The sequence below is a fragment of the Mauremys reevesii genome, linkage group 1 (genome assembly GCF_016161935.1).
Source record: "Mauremys reevesii isolate NIE-2019 linkage group 1, ASM1616193v1, whole genome shotgun sequence".
NCBI lineage: Eukaryota > Metazoa > Chordata > Testudines > Geoemydidae > Mauremys > Mauremys reevesii.
The window spans coordinates 192,256,277-192,276,247 of record NC_052623.1 but is presented as its reverse complement, the minus strand read 5'-3'; the positions used below and the strand labels follow the sequence as shown (position 1 = coordinate 192,276,247).

Here is a 19,971-nt window from a genome sequence, read left to right as displayed (position 1 = left end):
CGCATGGGAGGAGGCTCCGTGCACCCGCCCATTCCACCCCAGTGGACAGCCCAACCAAAAGACTGTCATTATTTTGAAATTTTTTTAGTGGCCTTTTCCTTCCCTCCTATCCTCCTCCCAAACCCCACCCGGGCTACCTTGTCAGTTCTCGCCCTCTTTTTATAATTAATTAATAAAGAATACATGATTTTTAAGTGAGAGTGATTTTATTTCCTTAGGAAGCAAGCGGTAATCGAAGGGGGAGGGTGGGTGGCTTACAGGGAATGAGTCAATCAAGGGGGAGGGGTGCTTCATCAAGGAGAAACAAACACAACAGTCACACCGTACCCTGGCCCGTGATGAAACTGGTGTGATGTTATTGATATAAACTGGGACCATATAGAACATGGTTTGCAACCAAGGTCCGTTAGTGGCACCAAATCTTAGGTAAAGGGGGTCATCTAAGGTATCTAAGACCAGGTTATGGATTGCTGGTTATGATTATGCTGTCTATATGTATGTATCATTTTGTAGTTGAAGTTATAAGTATTGGCTCTATACTGTCTGTATTTTGTATTTGTGCTCTGCTTCTGGGTAACATCCCAGACAAGTTGGTGTTAGCTCTGCCTAGCCTGCTTGATGGCCCATTAAGGACCATCCGCTACACAATTGACCCATGGAGAGAAGGCAGACACTCCTTGTGACTCAGCAAAGTATGCAGGGACTTGCCCATGTGACTCCAAACTCCATTTTGCTGTAATTTTCCACAGTAAGAACAAAGAGGTTCTTACACCTGGAAAAGCCTATAAAAGGCTGATGCCTCATCTCCATCTTGTCTTCAATCCTGCTTCTTACCTCTGGAGGGACTTTGCTACAAGCTGAAGCTCTACACAAGGGGCTGTGATTGTCCTGTTTGAGGAATTGGTCCTGAATTGGCACTCTCAGTTGGGTCCCGCCAGAACTGCCTCGTCACAACTGGTTTTCAAAGCTTCTCTGATGCGCACCGCTTCCTGGTGTGCTCTTCTAATCGCCCTGGAGTCTGGCTGCGCGTAATCAGCAGCCAGGTGATTTGCCTCAGCCTCCCACCCCGCCATAAAGGTCTCCCCCTTACTCTCACAGAGATTGTGGAGCACACAGCAAACAGCAATAACAATGGGGACATTGGTTTGGCTGAGGTCTGAGTGAGTCAGTAATGTGCGCCAGCGCGCCTTTAAATGGCCAAATGCACATTCTACCACCATTCTGCACTTGCTCAGCCTGTAGTGGAACAACTCCTGACTACTGTCCAGGCTGCCTGTGTATGGCTTCATGATCCATGGTATAAAGGGGTAGGCTGGGTCCCCCAGGATAACTACAGGCATTTCAACATCTCCAACTGTTAATTTCTGGTCTGGGAAGTAATTCCCTTGCTGCAGCCGTTTAAACAAAGTAGTGTCCCTGAAGACGCGAGCGTCATGAACCCTTCCCAGCCATCACACGTGGATGTTGGTGAAACGTCCCTTGTGATCCACCAGTGCTTGCAGCACCATGAAAAAGTACCCCTTGCGGTTGATGTACTGGGTGCCCTGGTGCTCCGGTGCCAAGATAAGGATATGGGTTCCATCTATCGCCCCACCACAGTTAAGGAATCCCATTGCAGCAAAGCCATCCACTATGATCTGCACATTTCCCAGAGTCACAACCTTTCGTAGCAGCAGCTTAATGATTGCTTTGGCTACTTGCATCACAGCAGCCCCCACAGTAGATTTGCCCACTCCAAATTGATTCCCAACTGACCGGTAGCTGTCTGGCGTTGCAAGCTTCCAGAGGGCTATCGCCACTCACTTCTCAACTGTGAGCGCTGCTCTCATCTTGGTATTCTGGCGTTTCAGGGCAGGGGAAAGCAAGTCACAAAGTTCCATGAAAGTGCCCTTATACATGTGAAAGTTTCGCAGCCACTGGGAATCATCCCACACCTGCAACACTATGCGGTCCCATGAGTCTGTGCTTGTTTCCTGGGCCCAAAATCAGCATTCAATGGCTAGAACCTGCCCCATTACCAGCATGATCTCCAAAGCGCAGGGGCCCGTGGTTTGAGAGAAGTCTGTGTCCATGTCCTCATCACTCTCGTCGCCGTGCTGCCATAGCCGCCGCCTCCTCGACTGGTTTTGCAGGTCCTGGCTCAGCATTGAGTGCACGAGAATGCGCGAGGTGTTTACAACATCCATGATTGCTGTCTTGAGCTGAGCAGGGTCCATGGTTGCCGTGCTATGGTGTCTGCACAGTTCACCTAGGGAAAAAGGCGCAAAATGGTTGTCTGCTACTTGCAAGGAGGGATGGATAAGGCTGTACCCAGAACCACCCGCGACAATGTTTTTTGCCCCATCAGGCACTGGGATCTCAACCCAGAATTTCAGTGGGCGGGGGAGACTGCGGGAACTATGGGATAGCTATGGGATAGCTACCCACAATGCAACGCTCTGGAAATCGACACCAGCCTCGGTACATGGACACACACTGCCAAATTAATGTGCTTAGTGTGGCCGCGTGCACTCGACTTTATACAATCTTTTTTAAAAAAACGGTTTCTGTAAAATCGGTATAATCCCGTAGTGTAGACATACCCTAAGTATTATATGATCATAAACCTATACAAATGATCATACATTTTTGGTTCCCTCTTCCCTCAGCCCTACTAATTCCTCTAAATCTTTGGTACATGTTCATATACATTTTCCTAATTTTGCTTACTCTTACCTTCTACTTCTTCCTTTGCTGCCATAATGAGGAACAACTGAATCATCTGTACGTGTCCCCCTCCCGCCCCACGAGAGGGACACACCCCACAATTTGGGAAAAACTGATTTAGAAGAAACTGAGAAAGTGGAATGGCTCAAAGACTGCATGCTTACATATTTATTAGTATTCAATGAGTATCAATTGGATTGCATTACAAAAAGTTAAGTTTCAAGAAAGAAGGAAAAGAAACAGGGAGAAATATTTTTTTAAAAAATCTTTTGGTCAATTACATTCCAAATCCCTGCTAGACATTTCTTATTAAAGTTAACGGAAAATTGATGAAAATTTCAATAAAAGCTGAACTAGTGCAAAGACCTTAAGGGTATGATTTAGAGTGTGAAACTTTCTATTCCCACATCTACACAATTTTTCTACTCAATTTACATAACAAATGAATTCTGCTCACAGATTAAAAGATTCCAGGCTCTCTGTTCTTACTGCATTTGATCATAAAGAATTACCCATAATGTTGATGTTTTGCAGGAAAATCAGATTTCACACTTTCTATGGGTTATTTCCTTTATTTTTCATTGTGTATTTAAAAAAAGAGAGAGAGCATGCTAACAAAATGGATATGTATATTTTGTGATGCACCATACTATATTAATGTAATGGCTAGGTTTTAAATCTAAAACAGTGAGAAAAGAACTAGACTTTCACCTCTGAAATTGTGGATAATGTCTAGTACTTTGTCTAACTTGAAATTATGAATGCAGGCCCTACTTCTAAGTCCCATTTAAGGCCCCAGTTCAGCAAAATTATTTAAGCAGGTGCTCCAAGTTACACTTGTGTTTAAGTATCTTGCTGAATGAGGGTCTATGTCATCAAAATAGTATTTGCATAGGATGTAGGCCATGCATAGGCCTTGTGATGGCTCCTCAAAAAGGGTGAATTTCTTCCTTTATGAACAGCTATTTACATTGTTTGACAAAGTGTATCATGGACAGGAACAGTTGACACAAGAGATTCATGAGAGGTCAAGAGTGAGAAGAATGGCTGTCTTCTAAGACCACCTTCTAATCCTTTCAAGAAACACCCAAATTGTGGTATTGAATATTGAAGAAATCTGTAAGAGTGTGCTTTTGTTGCTGATCTTCTAAATTAGATAAATACCTGTCAGGGATGGTCTAGATAATGCTTAATCCTGCCATGAATGCAGGGGGCTGCACTAGATTATCTCTCAAGGTCCCTTCCAGTCCTGAGATTTTATGATTAGCACTAGTGCCACTGTCCTTTCACGTTTGTGAAAATAAAATACTCATTCCAAAAGTGTGTTAGTAAGAAAACAGGAAGACATAGCTGACAAATTATTCTTAACGATACGTAGCTGTAAGAGGGTGAATAAGTGATGGTAAATGTCGCAAAACACAGTAAATGGATTGTACCAGAATTATGGTAATGCTCCATCATTTAGAGTGCAATGTCATAGACATGACTAATATAATTTAATATTGTAAATACTGCACCATTAATTGAGAGGAGAAAAACCTTTGCCACTAACACACAAACTAGAAAAATGGACATTAGTACTTCATAAAGGTACTCTAAATTCATTTATAGCTCAGAAGGCATTTGGAAGGATACCATGTAAGCCCTATGCTAAGGCTAAGCAAGATAGGAGACAGGGCAGGCATGGATGGCCAGCTACACAGGGGAGACCGCTTCATCCCTAGTACTGTTGTAAAAGGCTCTAAATTGGCTCAGAACATGATGGTGCCTAGAGGGACATAGGGAACAGAATGGGCAAAGGCCACAACCACAGAAACTAAGTGACCTTAACACTCCATTTGAGGGACTAAACTGAGGCAGCAGGCACAGCCATACTTCAGTGAGAGTCAGACTGAACCGGGATTTCTTGTATCCCCTTCCCTAAATTTAGTGCCCTACAAACACACACACGTTATTTGGGATGCATATGACCAAAATGAATTTCATTGAAGAAACACTAAAAACATTACTGGTGGCATTGTGTATGTAATCACATCATATCTTTCCCATGCAGGCCACTCCCTCAAATTATTATTCACTTAAAGAACTTCTGTAAAGGCAAAATTTTGGCATTATGGATTTTACCTGGTGCTCCATCTTTTTTTACTTTTTTTTTTCTTCTCTATGTTGCCTTTCAGGATTTTCTACTGATATTTACTTGAGGGTTGTGCATGTTGGGAGAGAATCAGCAGTGAGGATGAGACAAGGTCAGGATGTCCCAGAAACGCCACCACACCAAGCTATCCTCCAGTCATCTGGTACAGAAGCTGATTTAATAGATTACATACCAGAATTAGTAGCTCTGCAATTTCATATTGAAGCTCCTTCAGAACTTTTGCGTGAATACCATCTGGTTCTGGTGACATATTACTGTTTACTTTATCAATTTGTTCCAAAACATTGACATCTCAATCTGGGACAGTTCCTCAGATTTCTCACCTAAAAAAATAGCTCAAGTGCGGGAATATCCCGCACATCCTCTGCAGCGAAGATTGATGTGAAGAATTAATTTAGCTTCTCAATAATTGCTTTGTCTATTGCTTTGTCTTCTTTGAGTGCTCCTTTAGCACCTTGATTGTCCAGTGGCCCCACTGTTAATTTGGCAGGCATCCTGCTTCTGATGAATTTACATTTTTTTTGTTTGTTTGTTTTTTGTTTTTTGCTATTAGTTTTAGAGTCTTTTGCTAGTTGCTGTTCAAATTCTTTTTTGGCCTACCTAAGTATACTTTCACACTTGACTTGTCAGTTTATGCTAATTTCTATTTTTCTCAATAGGATTTGACTTCCCGTTTTAAAAGGATGCCTTTTTTGCCTCTAACTACTTATTTTATTGTGGTGTTTAGCCATAGTGGCATTTTAGTCATCTTACTATTTCTTTAAAATTTGGAGTATACATTTAATTTGAGCTTTATTATGGTGTTTTTAAAAGTTTCCATCCAGCTTGCAGGCATTTCACTCTTGTAACTGTTTCTTTTCATTTCCATTTAACTACCTTCCTCATTTTTTTACAGTTCCCTTTTGTTAACTTCTCTTGCTCTCCTCTTTACTAGGCTATAAAGAATCTCCATTAATAGATCACCCCTAAGGAATATCTTTGTCCAGTCCCTGTGCTCCTCAGAACCAGTCGGCTTTCCCCCAGCCCTCAGTTTAAAAACTCCTCTATGACCTTTTTAATATTACATGGAAGCAATCTGGTTCTGCTTTGGATTAAGTGGAGCCCATCCTTCCGGTATAGGATCCTCCTTTCCCCAAAGGTTTCTAGTTCTAATAAACTTAAAACTCTCCTCCCTACACCACCATCTTATCCACACATTGAGACCCTAAAACTGGAAGCATTTCAGAGATGTTATAATTTCTACCTCCATATCCTCATTTCCATTAGTCACCCAGCCACTCCCCCTAAACTCCTCATGACCCTTATTAAAAACTGAGGCAAAGAATTTGTTTAGGTGTTGGGCCATGCCTAGATTATCTTTAATCGCTATCCCATCCTCAGTGCTTCGCAGTTCTGCTCCTCTTCCCTTGTTTTCTTTTTATTTATATGTCTACAGAACCTTTTATTTCTGTTTGGCTTTTGACAGTTCTCACTTTTTCCCTACACTTTCTGACCTCCAAGAAGAAGCTTTTCTTGCTGATTCATTCCATCTTCCATTCCTCATAGGTTTCCTCTTAATAACCTTTTTGAGATGCTTGTTCATACATCTTTGGTCTGCAACCCTTCCATATTAATTTTCCCCCCTTGCTTTGGGATGCAGGCTTCCGACAACTTATGCAACTTTGACTTAAAGTAATTTCAAGCTTTGTGTATATTCAGTTCTTTCAGTCCAGTCCACCTAATTCCCTTTAATTTTTTTAAGTTTGTCCTTTTGAAATCAAGGACCCTAATTGCAGACCTTTTTTTTTTATTCTTCCATTTAGTTTAAACTGAATTAGCTCATGATCACTCATACCAAGGTTCTTCTCTACAACCAGTTCTTCTATAAGGTTCTCACTACTCATCGATACTAAATCTAAAATGACATCACCTCTTACTGGTTTGGTGGCTATTTGGTGAAAAAATCTGTCAGCTATCACATCCAGGAATATCTGGGCCCTGCCAATCTATATCTGGGAAGTTAAAATTTCCCATGATCACACAATTCCCTGTAATTTATTCATTAATTTATTTCATTAAAATATTAAAGAGGTCTCTATCCATACCCAAATCAGATCCTAGGTGTCTGTAGCATATCCCAGGCACTATCCCAGTGGAGCCTCTGGTAATTTTTTTCCCTGAAGTGCTTTTGTCCCAAACAGATTCTGTTTTATCCATTCCATCACTTCCAATTTCTTTACAGTCAACCTTATCATTAATATACAATACTACTACACCACCTTTACCTTTTTTTCTGTCTTTCCAGAAGTGCACATACCCCTCAGTACCTGTACTCCAGTCATGACTACTATTCCACCATGTCTCTGTTATCCCTATAATATCTTGTTTCACTTCCTGCACCAGTATCTCTAGTTCCTCCATTTTGTTATCCAAGCTCCTTGCATTGGTAACAGATATCTTAATTGTTTCTGCTTGGCTTTCCCCACATTCCTTGCCCAGTTAGGTACAGTCAGTCAATGGCCACTATCGCCTATGTGATTGTTAGTGTCATTGATATCAGCACTATCTTTCCTCTTGATGACCATTCTTTTATCTTCTCTGCATTGCTGTATCCACTCTTACTTGATTTTTCTCCCACTCAATATTAGAATCAGGCATGGAGACTATATGAGTATCTCCCAACCGTCTCCCCTGAATTCCTAATTTGAAGCTCTTTTAATCAGTTGTGCCAACCTCCCTTGCTTTAATTCAGCAGCCCAGTTATTTACTGTGGCATATGAAGAGGCATCATCCCCCAGTGTTTCCACCATGCCTTCACTGATTTCCTGTGGGGTCAAATCTTTCTTATAGAGGTACTTGACCACTGCTCAGATTTCATTCATCTCCATTTTTCTAATCTTTAGTGACTGACTCATTTTGACGCATCCTTGTACAAGTTCTGCACAAATGAAAAAATGGTCTGTAATAGAGCTGAGACTGATACTGATACGTCGATCTGTGAAATTTGTTGTGCCCTAGCATATTATTAAATAGGTCAGACTAGATACTTTCTTAACGACCCTTATGATTTAAAACAAAATCATTAGTCACTGGGAGATTGTTCTTCAACCCCGTGGTTGCCCTGAGGTTTCCTCCCTCTCAATTGACTATTGTATGCTGGAGTTGTCAGCTGGGAGTGTGGCCTTGAGGCTGCCCAGCTTGTTATCTGCCTTCTCTATGGCTAGGGAAAGCAATTTTTTGGGCCATGAGTTGATATTTTACATACCTTATGCTTCCCCAAGGCTATTTCCCAGTGCCTGGGTAAGGTGGAGTCTGTAGATCCTTTCTGTGGGCAAATTTATGTGAGGGGGCTGTCCACTGAGGGTGGGAGTAGAGCTCAATAGCCCCAAATGGAAGTTTTTGATCTGCCCTGGCTGGTCATTAAAGCAATGTATCCTACCTCTGGGATAAGCTCACTATCCAATTAACAGTAGCAGTTATGTATAATAGGCAAGCACCTGATAGCAACAGTTTGGGCTGAGTTGGTAATTGAAGAGCTGATGTCATGCTTAAAAAGGCAGCAGAAGGGTGTTCTGGTGCTTACAGCAGTAGCCAAAGACTTGAGAGAAATGGGTTCAATTCCCTGCTCCACCTCAGGACTTCCTGTGTGATTTTGGGCTAATCTCTTAGAATCTCTGCACCTCAGCTGTCCATCTCTATATTGGGGATAATGGCACTTGCCTACCTGGGTTAGTTTGAGAATAAATACATTAAAAATAGGGAGGAACCCAGATACCACAGAAATAGGGTCTAGATAAGTTCCTAAAATAGATATCTATGTTAGATGCTTTTCTATCTGGTTAAGAAATTACAGAATGTGGCATGTTGTGCAAAACTAACTTCATTAAACCTAACAAATTAGTCTTCTCTTTCATACACCAAAAATAAAAGTTTTTCATAAAATGATTTTTCACAAATGCATATGTTACCTATTGGATCAAATAGAATGTTGTTTCTGTAGTACGCCCACATTTTTAATTACTCACATAGTACAGTAATCTGCTCTTATGTATTTCTTTGTACTATATCTTATTCAATCTAATATTGTTGTTTCCTTAAAGCGAAGATTATAAATTTCTTTTTAATCAACATTTGTGAGCCAGCAGAATGGACAAATGTTATGATTTGTTTTTCTTTTTTGTTATCTGATCCATACAGATAAATTTGCAAGAAAAAAGGAGGGCAGAAGGCTAGTACAAGTCTGATGCACCACTGTAGGCCTCAGGGTTTAGGTGATATTGCAGTGGCCCTCTGAACCTGGGTGAATTTCACACTCTTTTATTATTTTCTTAAAGCTGGGGCACCATGGTATGGATCTACATGGGAGAGACCTCTATTCTGAAATCAGTATTTAACTCCTATTATTAGTATAAGGCACCTTCCAGAAATGGGCATGTGGGAGAGAAATGATGGCTGGATCAGTGCTACTCAGGTGGTATAACCAAAGCTCAGAACGTGTGATTCAAGGAAAAACCCTGAGGAAAGTATCTGGTTTCTGAGTCAGAAGCTTCATATCACCAGAGCAATGAAAGCTTATTGGAGGTGCCACAGTCAAAGTCACACAGATAAGATAAAAATCAGAATAAAGCCTTCTTCTGAAAAGAGGGCTGAAGTTTAGGGGTTTTTTTTTAATTAGGTCTGGGAAGAAGCTGATCTAAAAACAAACAAAAATTGAAGTATAGCAAAGCAATTTTATAACTGGCATCTACAGCAAATTGGAACAGATTAATACAGAGTTCAAAGCTGCAAATAAACACAGCTATGGGGCTTGAGGTCAAAGTGGCTACAGTAATTCCTCACTTAAAGTCATCCTGGTTAATGTTGTTTCGTCGTTATGTTGCTGATCAACTAGGGAACATGCTCGTTTAAAGCTGTGCAATGCTCCCTTATAATGTTGTTTGGCAGCCACCTGCTTTGTTCACTGCTTGCAGAAAGAGCAACCTGTTGGAGCTAGTGGTGGGGGCTTGGAACCAGGGTGGACCTGCAGCCCCCTATCAGCTCCCCGCTCCCCTAAGTTCCCTGTGCAGCAGCCGCCCAGCAGGCTAGCAATTTCCAGGCAGTTCAGCTGTCCCTCCCGCCATGGCCATGTGCTGCTCCTTCCCTCTGCCTTGGAGCCTCCTGCTTGCTGTGCTGGGGAGTGGGGAGAGAAGACAGGGGCTAATGTCAGGGTGTCCCCTTCCCCCCACTTACCCCATCTCCATAGAGGGGAGGGGGGCAGAGGATATGACAGGGCTCAGGACAGAGGGAGCTTGCTCACAGCAGCTGCTGTCTCAACTTGCTGATCTGCTTGAAAAGGCAATGTATTTAGAGTGAGGTCAGCGTACATAAAGGGGAAATGTGCATCTCTCTTTCTCTCACATAGGGTGTGTGTCTCTGTCTCTCTCTGCCATGCTGTCTCCCCTCCCTCCATTCGTGCTGCCTTGTAGAGTGTGAGGCTACATTAACAACAATGTGTTAACCCTTGAGGGCTCAGCCGCGTGCTAGTTCATAATTTAGCAGTAAGGCATTCCCTGGGAAATATCCCACCCTCTCACTTCACCACCTCAGCCAAGCTTCACAATCATCATTGCTATGTACAGTATTAAACTGTTTGTTTAAAACATATATATATATAGTGATAGACCCAGGCCAGCTGGGTACAGCGGAGTAGTAGAAGGCAAATATACTGGCCACTGGATAAGCAGTTTTCTGTTTCCTGACTGACCAGAGCAGGGACTGCTCCAGGCTAGGGTGGACACATGACTCCAATTAGCCTGCAAGGAGTCAGGTGAGGCCGTTAAGCTAATGTGAACACCTGACTCTAATTAAGGCCCCTCTGATACTATAAAAAGGGCTCACTTCGGTCAGGCCAGGGAGAGGAAAAGGGAGCCGGAGGAGAGGAAGTGCAGCTGAAGGACTGGGTAATGAAGACACCTTCAAGCCACTGGAAAGGAAGCCTTAAGGTAAGGGTGAAGAAGGCATTGAGAGAGAGAAGCATGGGAGCTGTGGGGAAGTGGCCCAGGGAAATGTATCAACCCTGGCAGTGAAAGGTCAGCTGCCAACAGCTGCTGCCACTAGGGTCCCTGGACTGGAACCCAGAGTAGAGGGCGGGCCCAGGTTCCCACCAACCCACCACTACAAAAACACCTCCTGGGAGGGGAAGACTGGCCCCTGTCAGGACAGGGGAAATTGGATTTGCTTAACATCATTTTGCTTAAAGTTGCATTTCTCAGGAACATAACTACAACATTAAGTGAGGAGTTACTGTAATCAGTTGTAGAAAGTGAGCCATACCTGACTGAGATCAATACACATTGAAGAGCTACAAACACTGAGCACTCCAGCAACTACTGATAAGACAGAACTGGCTCTGGTAACCACCCTGTGACAGGATACCCTTACAACAGGTTACTTGTAAGTTGTATATCATTAACCGCAGGAGTCACTGATTTTAAACTAGGCCACATAATGGGTATTTGCCTTGTGAACCTTAAACCAGGTCATGTTACTGGAGCCAGGACATGAGGTCTCAATTTCTTGTGTGTCAAGCCTTCTTTTAGTATGGATCAAACTTTAATCAGTGAGGTCAATCAGCCCAATAAAACTGAGAAGTAAATACAGAAACACAGAGACATTGCACCATGAATACACAATGTTTGATAGCCCCTGAAAAATATGAAAATCTACTGAAGACAAACAAATCACCCAAGCAGGAATAAAACCTAGCAAGAAATTCCTTCTCCCCTCAGATAGTGTGAACTAACCCACAAGTCCTGAAGGAAAATGCACTGCAAAATAAGCATTGAAATAGTGAGATATCATAGGACTATGTATCAAAGATTCCCCCGTGCGCAATAACAGACCAACAATAGCAGGTATCCAGACACAGAAAAATTCACCATATATCAGTAGGAGGGAACAGAGGGACAAAAGATGGTATTCTCAGAGCAGGAATAGGCCTATTGCACTTGTGAGGCTCATTATAAAGCTCTCCAGGGAAATCAATTGACCCCTGAACCAACAACTAAGCAATCCCATCTGCCAGTTTCCAGATTAATGGCTCAGGGTCCAATCAGAGCTTGTAGCCTGACCCCAAATTCAATGTAGGGCATCCCCAAAGCTCTCTCCTTCCTTACGGGAACACTGTGGGACTAGTCTGGTCAGAAGACAGGGCCACTTGCAATCACCCCTAGGGAAGTGTATTTTATATTTCCCTACAGCTTTTTTATTTTTTGGGGGGGGGAGTGTTAACAAACTCCCCATCCTGGGTCCCATTCAGGATACCTAGCTAATTCTCCAACCAACTGTGGCAGGATCATGAGCACCACAAGAGAGGGGTCAGGAGTAGGAACCAGCACAAGCTTACAGCCTGGAGAGGAGGGCAGGTTCAGGACTATCTGCCCTGTCAAAGCCTGCCCATCACCTGACTGCCTAGGGTGGTAAGTAGCATTAGAATTAAAATGTAAGCACCTTTACCATGCTTACAGTTTTACAACAGGACATAAAGAGAAAAAAATAAAATAACCACCTCCAAGAAATAATTTATTAAAACATTTCCCTGCAGCAGGAAAGCACTAAGAAAGAAATTATCTTGAGCGCTCCTTTCCGTAGACAGGCAGGGGGTGGGGGGCGAGAAAACCTACAGCCTTAAAAATTAAAGAGAAAAAATGAAAGCTGCCAGTATAAAAGATTCCACAGCAGGAAAACAATAAAAAAGTACTTAAGCATGAAAAATGGGAAACAAAGAAGTCATTAGCTGGAAAATAATTGCTTAATAAGCAAAAAGTAATAAATACACAACACAAAGTTCCTGTTGCATTAGCATGCTTCTATCGTGTGAACAACTTTTGTGTTATAGTGATAACTCTAGCTGAACTGGTGGATTTCCAGCAATATTAGCAGTTCTAGAATATTGTGACTAGTATTAGGTTAGTATTCCCAATATCAACTCCTATTCAACATAGTTTATAGGTTCTCACCTGATGGGAACATTCATTTTAGATTTCTATACAAGTTAGGAAGGCCGACGGGTTGAAGGGAGACACCTCAGCACAGCTCTAGATCTCAGTATAACAGAGCACATATATAACAATCAAATTACTGGCTGGTTATTTTAAAAATAAACAACAAAACCCCACCCTACCATATACAACCTTCATTTCTCACCAAAAGCCCTACCCAATAGATGGTATCTACTAAAGGTCAATAGATTTGGGCTATTTTGGATGAAGAATGGAGGGATCAAGTTTCAGAGTTCCAGGGACCACACAGAATATGCCGTGTTGGCAGTCCTGTCTTTTTATACCAAGAAGGCTCTAGCTTGAGCACCTCTGCTGACCACCCGCTGGCCAGATGGTGAGGGGAGAAAGTCCATCTCAGAAGGTAAGTAGGTTCCTAGCTATTTACCACTCTCTGAGTCAAAACCAACACCTTAAATAGCACATAATAGCTGAATAATTTCTTCTGGCTTTGTATGTATTTACAAAGACCTGACTGGATGACATTGCAGGACTGGTTTTGACAGATGTCACCAGCTAGTTGCTCTGAACACCATAAAGCAAAGATGCACCAGAGAGTATGCATGTGTGTAGAAGGGATTTAACATGATGTTTGCATCCAACCTGACGTGTGGACGATTCCCCTAATCCAAAGCTACATCTGGCAGAACATGTCCATCTTGTCTGCCAACCTGAGATGCGGTTAAGATAAGACTAGCTTTAGATTGCCAAACACCCCACTGCACTGTAGAATCCCTACATGAGTCAACTGTGTTCTGTCAGAGCCAATTTTGGTTAGCAGAAAACAAGCACAGAAAAGTGATAAGTGGCTGAAATTCTCCTATCTCTTTGGGTTAACTGCACTGTATTCTGGGAAATTAATGTACCGGTAAAGGGACAGATTTTATGCTTTCATCCGACATGGCTAGACAGGGAAGTAAGGCCTACCTGGATCTTGGGTTGGGGCTGGTGGAAAGAAGAGGGACTGTTCACCCAGTACTTCCTCCTGTAAGCAAGTGGATGAAGAGGAAGTAGAGCAATAGATCTGTCCCTCTATGCACGCCTCCAGGGGTGGAGAATAAAGGGGAGTATGCCAAGTCTGAAGCAGCATACTTAACACCCATCCACCTGCCACCAATGGGAAAGGGGTGTCTCTAAACTAAAAATTCCTTCCAAATGCTTTTCTCTGGGCAGCACAGCTACATTTTACCATCATACCCAGGTCTGAGCCTAAAATTTCAATCTAGCCCACAGTTTGGAAACAAATTACATATAAGACTATGCAATGCAATTTTAAATGATATAAAAACTGCCCCCATCATAGATAATAGGGTAACTATCTTATTAAGTCTGCTTTAAATGTCCCAATTCTTCAACAGGATTAACTTTAGGCACATGCTTAAGCACCTTGATGTATTGGGCTAAGTGCCCATACCACAGCCTGATGATTTCAGAGGGATTTGGACCTTTTATTTATAATTGGAAATATACAAATCTCCTAGAACTGGAAGGGACCTTGAAAGGTCATCAAGTCCAGCCCCCTGCCTTCACTAGGCAGGACCAATTTTTGCCCCAGATCCCTAAGTGACCCCCTTAAGGATTGAACTCACAACCCTGGGCTTAGCAAGCCAATGCTCAAACCACTGAGCTATCCCTCTCATGTTCCTTTTTAAACAGACAAAACCATCTAGTGTTAGACAGTCCAAAAATGTTACCAGGATGTTTAAAAAATGCTGCTGATTTTTAAGCCAAAAATTTGACAGGATCTTGCTTCAGAATTCTAAAGGATGTAGTGGTGGTAGAGGAGGAAGTTTGGGTGGTTTTTTTTTGTTGTTCTTGCTAGTTTCAAATAAGTTCTTGTTTGTATTAAAATGCATTTAAACATTTTAGAAGTTTGCTGCTGTACATGTGATGCAGTGTACCTATTTTGCCTTTTGTTTTAATGTGTCCAGGCCAGAGTTATTGGATAATTTCAGAAGTTTCAGAATTGATAAAAAGCAAGGGGAGATATTGATTTACGTTAAAAATATTTTCTATTTTGCAACCAACTCTAGACTGGGGAAACTCAGTAATCTAATCACCTCTAACCCACGTAAAATGGTGCTCCAGAATTTAGCAATGACAGATCATAAATTCTCCACACCTCTGGTGTTTTCATAATGAAACCCATTATATTTCAGAAAAAAGTTATGTCACTGAAATATTAAAATATACAATTGTTTGCAGGCATACCTCCACTTGATCTCTAGGCAAAATTAATATGCTGAGCCCTCTAATTAAAATGCAAAGATGAGGAACAAACAGCAAAAGAGGGAAGGGGAAGAAATATCTAGAGGCCCATTCCCGTAAACACTACCTGGTGTAGTCCCATGGAAGTCAATGGAACTACAGAAGGAACTACAGAAAGAACTACATTCTGTTTGGAGGGCCAGGCCCATATGGAGTACCAGTGAGAAACTAATTTTTTTTTTTTAGAGTTACTGTTCGGAAGTGGAAATAAGCTCTAAAGCATATCAAAGTTTTGTTGGTTTTGTTTTAAATATTATGTTAGCTTATGGAAACAATATTATATACATATATTTTTCCCCAAAAAGTTGAAAGCCATCATTTTCTATCTGTATATCACACATGGTTTGGAAAGTAAGGCTTCTTAGAGTAAAAGTTTCCATCTATGATCATCCCAGCTTGTTTTAAGTCAAGAGCATGACATTTAAAATGGAGGTATACTGATATTCTCTAATGTATGTCAAACCTTTAATGTGTTTTGCATGATAATGCTACTACAAAATTACTTGGCTCAGGGCCCAGGGTAATTACATTCCCTGTACTGCTGTCTTAGCTTGCTGCCAAAACTGGCAAAGTAGGCATTTTTCCTCAGACGACACTGTTAATGAAAACTGTCAAAATCCTTTCAACCCTCCTTATTTTGTTATACTTGGTTGTCATCTCACTCAGTCGGCTTTCTAGACTTTTGTTCTCAACAATGTATCTCTTGGCTGTTCATTCTTTCACAGCAACACATTGACTAGCTTCTTATTGCAAATCAACATGTTAGAACATTTTACTACTTCAAAAAAAAAAACCCACCACCTTGACAGAGCTTCACCTCATCTTTCTAAAGATAAAAGGGCTAGAATCTCTCTTGCAATGAGCAAAACTCTGAACAGGATGGGGAGGGATCTGTGAGTCAGCTTCAGCTCCCTTATTCTCAAGGCCAGCCCAGGCACCAACATAATTTGAAGTTGCTTGAGAGTATCTCTGAATACTGCCATTGGCTTAGAGTCCTTAACAGACCCTACAGTTGAGGCCTGGCATGGAAGAGGGGAGAGGCACAGTGGAAAGTTTCTGCTGGGCATTTTCAGCTTGATAATGGCCCCTTTGCATCACCAGTTGCACAAAGGAGCTGTAGCACCTGGCTAAGAATTTGGCCCATGCTATCTATGCTCCAGTGTTGCTGGCATGGGGCTGGCTGGTGATAGGATCTCTTGGTGTGAGAACTGGGGACTCCAATTTGAAAGCACCTCTTCCCAGTATACATCAAGAATCTCACCAGCATATTGGCCCTTTGTGACCTCATCATGCAAAAGATTACATTTAATAACAGTACTTTATACTTCTCTAGATTTTCCTGAAGTGTGAGTGGTAGGTAATGTGTCCAAGTTCTCTTCCCAGTGCCACTCTGGATGTAGTTTAAGAGGTGATATGTGTGCCTTTACATAATCCAAACATAATTCTGTGTAACCTGAGAAAAAATATTAGCTCTAGAATATTAAAACATGGACTGCAGAATATTTGCAATATATAGGTTTGTTATGTGGTATAAATTTTTGGGGGTGGGGGAAGAAGAGAGGAATCCATAGCCGCATCAGTATGTATTCGAATTTTAGCTGTAAAATCTCTTTCAGCAGCAAGATTTTCTCCCCCATAGATTATCTTAAACAAATACTTTCCTTAATAGCATTAGTTTTGTCATTGCTTTTGTGTGCATAAAACTCCACAGAATTGATTCCACAGAGTGGAAAGGAAAGAACCTTAAAATATTACAGTGGGAATGGAGATTCTACAACTATTTTGTCTGTAGGGCAGAGAATTGCCTCCACTATGTAGAAGGTAAGCAAAGCAAGGAATAGGATTAAGAATCATGGCTCTAGGGGCGACTGCTCCCCAATCAGTGTGGCGGCTTTTCAGACACAAACCTATAGAATTAGTTTAGGGAATTAGTGCTGAGTGGCAGAGAAGTAACTCCTACTTGGTATCTTCAGTCACCTCAGAACAGAGTGGCATGGTTGGTGGCATGTAACATTCACTGTAAGGGTAGAAAATGAGTAGAAATGGGGCTATTGAATGAGCCATGAATAAAGATGGCAAGAAAGGCCAATAAACATCACAGAGAAGGGCAGGCCTTCAAAGGAACTGAGGGGTTATGACCCAGACCCCACAATCGTTGGGCTCTTCAGGATTTGAAGGATGCAGCCTCAGCTTGTCCTCCCCCACTTCTCCCCTTTCAATTTACAGGTGGCGCTGGAGAAGGGCATGGGGGGGCTATAGCTAGAGCCCTGCTATAGCCATCCCAAAAATTTGCCTTTGCCTCCCATAGCCAACCCGCCCAGTGGAAAGGTCAAACGTTATGCATAAGTAAGGGTAGGATGGTATTTTCTGTCTAGCCCAATTCAGCCCCCTCACATGGCAGAGGCTGACGCCATCCCTACTTCAGCTCCACATGGCTGCAAACCCTTCCCCTCTGATGGGAGAATTTGTTGCGAACTACATGAAGCAAATCCTGTGGAGCAAGTTTTCTCGTGTACAGATTTTCTTTGGCAAGGGAGTTTTTAGCCGGGTGGTTGCAAACATTTCTGCATCAGCTAAAAGAAATATCAGATGGCATCTGTATCCCTTTGGTTCCTTAGAGAGATGAGATATGGTTCATTGCAGATGCACTGTGAGGAAGTCATTGCTTCTCCTGACATCTGGATTAAAAGAAGACTTTGTTTACTGTGCACTTGCATCTGAAGAAGTGGGTATTCACCCACGAAAGCTCATGCTGCAGAACGTCTGTTAGTCTATAAGGTGCCACAGGATTCTTTGTTGCTTTGTTTACTGGAGCAACCAAATGCACACTTCACACAACGAACATTTGTCAGATTGTCTCAAGGAGAAAAAGCATTGCTGTGCTCATATTCAGTCAAATAGGTAGCACAAGAGTCACAGGAGGAATGGTGGCTAGAGGCTGAGCATCTGTCTCACATATAGACTGAGTGCTACAATTAAAAAAACACCTTAAAAACCTTATCAGAAAACAATAGAAAAATAATGATTCACCTTGTGTCTTTAGCACAAATATTACCATTCTATCCTCTGCAAGGCCTACAAATAACCCATGTTGCCATATGCCACTACTCTTTCTTCATTCAAATCCTTCCTAAAAGCTAATTTCTTCTGTAATGTCCTCAACAAGTGAGGCAATTTAAAAAAAAAAACCTCATAATTCCTGCCTCTATCCTTCCCTGATGTGTCAGTCTTTGGGGAAGGGATTGTGTGGTATAGTACTAAGCACACAGTTTACATTAACAAATGATAAACCGTCCTAATATCCATTGATTCACTGAATTCCATACTCATTTACTGCACTCCAGAGAGACTGTGGCTGCTAATAATACAACAAATATACTCTTTGGAAAGGTTCATTTGAAGGGAACTTAAGATTCCCATGATTTCCCTGGACATCTTGAATCATTATTTGACTGAACACCTAACCCTGCTTTGATATAGGATATTTCTTATATGGAATTAGAAATGTATCATCACAACATCAAGAATCCATTTTCATAATCCTGAAAGATGAGCAGAGGGAACCAGACACCACAGCCATCTCCATGGTTGCGTCATGACCAGTTCAAGAGATAAGTTCCAAGATTCTGTTATTCTCCTCTTAGCATGTCCATTTCCACCTCCATGTTAATCCTCCTACCTCTTTTTTTTCTTTTACTTTTTGCCTTCTGCCCAGTGAAAAGCTGGCTAAACTCACCATGACAAATCTACCCTTGCAGCACTTTGCTATTAGGAATTTGTCAAGCTAAAAATTATTTCTGAGCAGCCTGATCCTGGTAAAAATGTTACTTTCCATAGGCCAGCCAGAAGAAAGTAAGAGCGACCTAAGCAAACATTTTCTAGAACCAAGGGAGTAAAGCTGATGTCAAGGAGTTACAAATTAGACCATTTGCTGTGCCTATGATCTTCCACTAACTGAAGCATCATGGGAAAGCATCAGAGGCATAAGCTATGATTTTGTAACTTTTTTTTTCCTTTCTCTCTTCCCCTGGATGTTCATTTTTCACATTTTGTCCTCAGAAACAATGTTGACCTTTAATAAGAGAACCCCAGAGCTGCTACTTAAAAGTTGACTTTTTTGTGAACAAGGATATTTGAACATACTTAGGGCTTGTATATATTTAAAATGCTTCAAAGGCATAGCTGTGCAACTGATTCAGTGTAGACACTACCTACACCAATGGGACGGATCCTCCCATCCAGCTTAGTTCATCAATCTCCTCAAAAGATCATAGAAGATTAGGGTTGGAAGGGACCTCAGGAGGTCATCTAGTCCAACCCCCTGCTCAAAGCAGGACCAACCCCCAGCTAAATTAAGATGGTAGCTAGTTTGACAGAATAATTCTTCTATCAACCTAGCACAACTGGCTTAACTATGTCACTCAGGGGGTTGGATTTTTCATGTTCCTGACCGACATAGTTAAAGCAACCTACTTTTCTAATGTAGACCAGGGCATATAGACTTTCAAATGAGGTTTTTTCCCTTTAAACGATTCCTTACTCAGAAAGCAAAAGAGTTGGTCAAAATGAAGATTCACTTGTGTTGGAGTGGGTGCTTATGCATATCATGTAAATGAAGCTATTTAATGTTGCAACATTTTCATATATGGCTGCTGGAAGTTAGATATCTCAGTAATTAAGGTGGTACCTGTACATGCCTTTAAGAAACCTAACCACAGGCACCCAAGCTTGTATGCTTCTTCAATAAAGTGTGAAAGGATCCCGAAAGGAATTTTTCTACACATATTTCTATTTCTATTCCCTATCCATGTCTTCATAAATAGGGCA

General features: G+C 41.7%; 1 long non-coding RNA gene across 2 annotated transcripts in view; it reads left to right on the top strand.

The window, feature by feature from the left end:
* Positions 1 to 19,971, top strand: part of LOC120387969 — a 64,320-nt gene that overhangs the window by 7,134 nt on the left and 37,215 nt on the right. For both annotated transcript variants that reach the window (XR_005590459.1, XR_005590458.1), the window contains exon 2: positions 4,884 to 5,003. This is a non-coding gene — a long non-coding RNA (uncharacterized LOC120387969). The remainder of the gene's footprint in view (positions 1 to 4,883; positions 5,004 to 19,971) is intronic.